This window comes from Rhipicephalus microplus, unplaced genomic scaffold (assembly GCF_043290135.1).
Source record: "Rhipicephalus microplus isolate Deutch F79 unplaced genomic scaffold, USDA_Rmic scaffold_345, whole genome shotgun sequence".
Classification (NCBI taxonomy): Eukaryota; Metazoa; Arthropoda; class Arachnida; order Ixodida; family Ixodidae; genus Rhipicephalus; species Rhipicephalus microplus.
The window spans coordinates 78,744-84,358 of NW_027464913.1; the positions used below are offsets into that span (position 1 = coordinate 78,744).

Consider the following 5,615-nt stretch of genomic DNA (forward strand, 5'->3'; position numbering starts at 1 on the left):
GTGAGAACCGTCGCTCGGATGTTCGTCGTCTTTCGCCGAGCCAGTGCTGGCAATCCGGCGAAGCCGAACGGAGCCGATTCGGGCACGATATCGGCGTCTTTCCACGTGCTCGCCGGCGACCGTCGCACGAGTACGGTAAACCGCGTCAGCCGGGGCGGAGTTCGGGACGCCGATGCGAAAGTGGGAAGCGCCGCTCGGATCTTCGCCGTTTTTGGAGGAGTCAGTGGCGGCACTCCGGTGAAGCCAAGGTGCGCCAATTCGCGCACGATATCGGCGTCTTTCGACGTGCCCGCCGGCCACCGTCGCACGAGTACGGCAAACCTCGTCTGCCGGGGCGGGGTTTGCGACGCCGACGCAAAAGTGGGAACCGCCGCTCGGATGTTCGCCGTTTTTGGCAGAGTGAGTGCTGGCACTCCGGCGAAGCGAAAGAGCGCGAATGCGCCCACGAAAGTGGCGTGTTTGGACGTGCTTGACGACGACCACCGCAGGAAAACGAAAAACCACGTCAGCCGGGGCGAGCGACCCATGGCGGTCTGGGTGCTTATCGCTGCTATTATAGGGGCACCCCGGCAGACGCAAAAAAAAAAAAAATTTTTTTCGACATTCTTTTTTGCTCGTCGACCTCGGGTGACCCAGGTCGCAGTGGGAGCCGCGCACGAAAGCGGCGTCGCGAGACGGCTTCGCGGTCGCTAGTCGCACGAGCTCGGCAACCGCGTCTGCCGGGGCGGAGTTCGGGACGCCGACGGCTAAGTGGGAACCGCCGCTCGGATGTTCGCCGTTTGTGGCCGAGTGAGTGCTGGCACTCCGGCGAAGCCAAACGGGGCCGATTCCGGCACGATATCGGCGTCTTTCTACGTGCTCGCCGGCGACCGTCGCACGAGTACGGCAAAGTGCGTCTGCCGGGGCGGGGTTTGCGACGCGTACGCAATAGTGAGAACCGTCGCTCGGATGTTCGTCGTCTTTCGCCGAGCCAGTGCTGGCACTCCGGCGAAGCCGAACGGAGCCGATTCGGGCACGATATCGGCGTCTTTCCACGTGCTCGCCGGCGACCGTCGCACGAGTACGGTAAACCGCGTCAGCCGGGGCGGAGTTCGGGACGCCGATGCGAAAGTGGGAAGCGCCGCTCGGATCTTCGCCGTTTTTGGAGGAGTCAGTGGCGGCACTCCGGTGAAGCCAAGGTGCGCCAATTCGCGCACGATATCGGCGTCTTTCGACGTGCCCGCCGGCCACCGTCGCACGAGTACGGCAAACTTCGTCTGCCGGGGCGGGGTTTGCGACGCCGACGCAAAAGTGGGAACCGCCGCTCGGATGTTCGCCGTTTTTGGCAGAGTGAGTGCTGGCACTCCGGCGAAGCGAAAGAGCGTGAATGCGCCCACGAAAGTAGCGTATTTGGACGTGCTTGACGGCGACCGCCGCAGGAGTACGAAAAACCACGTCAGCCGGGGCGAGCGACCCACGGCGGTCTGGGTGCTTATCGCTGCTATTATAGGGGCACCCCGGCAGACGCAGAAAGAAAAAAAAAATGGGGACATGGCGTGCGTCACCGTGCGGCTTCGCAGCGTTGCCGAAGTCGCCGAGCCCTTCGACTGAGCCGAACGGCGGACAGGGAACGTTGGTCGGCCGTTCTAACCTGTCGGTGCCACGCCGAGACGTCGTTAAGGAAAACCGCGTCGTGGGCCTCTACGACGCCGTCGAGTCGTTGTACGTTTGGTGTCCAGCGTGTCGGCGGCGAGTAGCGGACACGTCGTTCACGACTTCGGTCTTTCGCAGTCGACGCGAACTTGCGGAGAGTCGTGGTGCCTCACGTTTTCGGCAGAAACCGCGGCGGAATTTTCCCGTGCGTGCGCGCACGACCTCGGTGCTGTGCCGTCAGCGTAGTGTTGCACAAACTCGTGGCCTACCCAAGGTGCGGTACGTTTGCGGCCGTATCCTCGGTGGGAATTTCGTGAGTAGGGTCGCAAATTCTACGACCTCGGCGGGTTTGAGAGCGACGTAGACTTGTGGCACGCTCAACATGCCACACGTTTCGGGGCACACCCGCGGTGAAATTTTCTCGAGTACGCTCGTATTAGGGCCCAAGGAGGTCTGGGTACTTATCGCTGCTATTATGTGGGGGTTCTCGTGAGCGGCGTACGCGAAAGCGACCGGGTGTCTGATATGCGGCGGGCTTCGGCCTCGTCAAGCGTGTCCTCGGGTCTGCTCCAGGGGAATCCACGGCAGTCGTCTGCAGCCTCATCCGCTTGATGCGTTAGGGGCTGGTTGTCGGACGGTGCCGTTTTACCACGATATCGAGGTGTGTTCCGTGTCGTCCTCGGGCGATTCAGATGCGAAAGCGCCGAAGACGCGGGCGTGACCCGTCGTCTGGCGGCTTTGCAGTCTCGGCTCCGTTGCTAGTTCCGGCCGGTCCACCGACAGTGCAGCGGGCTTGGGCAACCCGCACGGCGCGACCGAGTCGATGCAACGAAAAAGAGCGAGCATGAACGTGCTTCTTGCCGCACGGCTCCCACTCGTCTTTCGGGAAGGTTGTGCCGTAGCGAGCTCGAACGCCGTCATCTCGGAGTGCAAAATAAGCGTGTTGGGGCGCCTGAAGGTGGCCTCCGCCGCACACAGACTGCGTCCGGCCCGCCGAGGGCGAGGACGGACGCGCAGTCGAACGATTACCTGGTTGATCCTGCCAGTAATCATATGCTTGTCTCAAAGATTAAGCCATGCATGTCTAAGTACATGCCGAAATAAGGCGAAACCGCGAATGGCTCATTAAATCAGTTATGGTTCCTTAGATCGTTTCTTCCTACTTGGATAACTGTGGCAATTCTAGAGCTAATACATGCAGTGAGCCTGGAGCCCTTTGGGTAACGGGTGCTTTTATTAGACCAAGATCGATCGGGTTTCGGCCCGTATTGTGTGGTGACTCTGGATAACTTTGTGCTGATCGCATGGCCACGAGCCGGCGACGTTTCTTTCAAGTGTCTGCCTTATCAACTTTCGATGGTAGGTTACTTGCTTACCATGGTTGTTACGGGTAACGGAGAATCAGGGTTCGATTCCGGAGAGGGAGCCTGAGAAACGGCTACCACATCCAAGGAAGGCAGCAGGCGCGCAAATTACCCACTCCCGGCACGGGGAGGTAGTGACGAAAAATAACAATACGGGACTCTTTTGAGGCCCCGTAATTGAAATGAGTACACTCTAAATCCTTTAACGAGGATCAATTGGAGGGCAAGTCTGGTGCCAGCAGCCGCGGTAATTCCAGCTCCAATAGCGTATACTAAAGCTGCTGCGGTTAAAAAGCTCGTAGTTGGATCTCAGTTCCAGACGAGTAGTGCATCTACCCGATGCGACGGCTCGGACTGAACATCATGCCGGTTCTTTCTTGGTGCACTTCATTGTGTGCCTCGAGATGGCCGGTGCTTTTACTTTGAAAAAATTAGAGTGCTCAACGCAGGCGAGTCGCCTGAATAAACTTGCATGGAATAATAGAACAAGACCTCGTTTCTGTTCTGTTGGTTTTTGGAATACGAGGTAATGATTAAGAGGGACGGACGGGGGCATTCGTATTGCGGCGCTAGAGGTGAAATTCTTGGACCGTCGCAAGACGAACTACTGCGAAAGCATTTGCCAAGAATGTTTTCATTGATCAAGAACGAAAGTCAGAGGTTCGAAGGCGATCAGATACCGCCCTAGTTCTGACCATAAACGATGCCAACCAGCGATCCGCCTGAGTTACTCAAATGACTCGGCGGGCAGCTTCCGGGAAACCAAAGTATTTGGGTTCCGGGGGAAGTATGGTTGCAAAGCTGAAACTTAAAGGAATTGACGGAAGGGCACCACCAGGAGTGGAGCCTGCGGCTTAATTTGACTCAACACGGGAAAACTTACCCGGCCCGGACACTGGGAGGATTGACAGATTGAGAGCTCTTTCTTGATTCGGTGGATGGTGGTGCATGGCCGTTCTTAGTTGGTGGAGCGATTTGTCTGGTTAATTCCGATAACGAACGAGACTCTAGCCTATTAAATAGGTGCGGGGTTCCCAGCACCTTACAACCTTCTTAGAGGGACAAGCGGCTCCTAGCCGCACGAAACAGAGCAATAACAGGTCTGTGATGCCCTTAGATGTCCGGGGCCGCACGCGCGCTACACTGAAGGAAGCAGCGTGTCTTTATCCCTGTCTGAAAAGACTGGGTAACCCGTGGAACTTCTTTCGTGATTGGGATAGGGGCTTGCAATTGTTCCCCTTGAACGAGGAATTCCCAGTAAGCGCGAGTCATAAGCTCGCGTTGATTACGTCCCTGCCCTTTGTACACACCGCCCGTCGCTACTACCGATTGAATGATTTAGTGAGGTCTTCGGACCGATGTCCGGCGCGGCCTTTCGGTTGCGCCGGTCTGTTGGAAAGATGACCAAACTTGATCATTTAGAGGAAGTAAAAGTCGTAACAAGGTTTCCGTAGGTGAACCTGCGGAAGGATCATTAACGGATTGTGAAGGGTGAGCGCCTCAGCTGCGTCTGCGCCCGACACTTTCTGCCGCTGACCCCGTTTGGACGCGGGGTCGGCTTTTCCCCACGGGGCTGCCTGAATGTGGAGCGGCACCCCGTGACAAATTGTTGCGCCCAGCGGACGCCAACACCGCGACCTTGGACGGTCGGCCAGGTGGCGGACGCGGGTACAAACGGCGCAACGCACTCATAGGTCGGCTTTCGACCCGCCACTGCACCGTGGCTCGAAGCGCTCGAAATGCGCGACCCGACCGCTGCGGGACCGCCTAGTACTGTAAACAGGAGCGGCGGAGCGCGAACGGCGAGTCGTGGTTACGTCGGTAGAAGGCGAGGCTGCGCGTTCCCGAAACGCCAGCCGAGTGCCCTCCCGACCGTTCGTGCGTGCAAGAACGAGACCCGACAATCGCGCGGCGACTGCCAAGTACGAGAGGAACGGCACAAGCGTCGGCGGTCGGTCAAGGAACTGGCGATGTGACGGGTCCGCTGTGCACCAGTGCATACCGTCCCGCCGTCCGCGGCAAGCGCCTCCGCGTCCTCGGGTGACGGAGGCTGCCGGTCGGTTCTTGCAGGCGAGGGATCTCGCTGGCACCGGTTCGCGTTGACGCGCGGCCGGTCATGGCACGGCGATGCGACGGCCGAGGTGCGCAGTACTCGATGGAGGAACCGCACGCTCCGATGACCGTCCCGCCCTCCGCGGCGTATGCGTACCGACCGTAATGGTTGCAGCAGCGCCGGCCGGCTTTTGAATTCGCCACACGAAACACGGTGCGAGATCGCGGTTAGGGGAGCGTCGACGTTGCCAGGCGTTTTGCTTGCTGCCGAGGGAAAGGCGGCACGGCCACGTCGCGCTCGTCGCGATTAGCGGGTCTGCGCGCTTTGGGAAGGTGCCGCAACGACTTGCCGAAAGAGGAAGCACGGAAGAACGAGGGACTTGGACGTCCCGACAATTGAACGCACTTGCGGCCAGGCCCTTGCTGGCTTCGTTCTTCCGCCTCGAGTAGGCTCGTACGCGGCTCCGGCGCCGAAAGTGGTCCTTGGCACCGACTTCGGTGGACGTGGGAAGTGCCGCGCAAGTACGGCGCGCCTGGCTCCACCTGTTGGCTAAAGTAGGCAGCCGG

The 5,615-nt window shown here is 59.2% G+C and overlaps 1 non-coding gene across 1 annotated transcript; it reads left to right on the plus strand.

Moving 5' to 3' along the window:
• Positions 1-2,658: 2,658 nt before the first annotated feature.
• On the plus strand, positions 2,659-4,473 carry LOC142793908 (small subunit ribosomal RNA). The gene has a single exon (XR_012891917.1). It is a non-coding gene; the product is annotated as a small subunit ribosomal RNA (ribosomal RNA).
• The last annotated feature ends 1,142 nt before the right edge of the window (positions 4,474-5,615 follow it).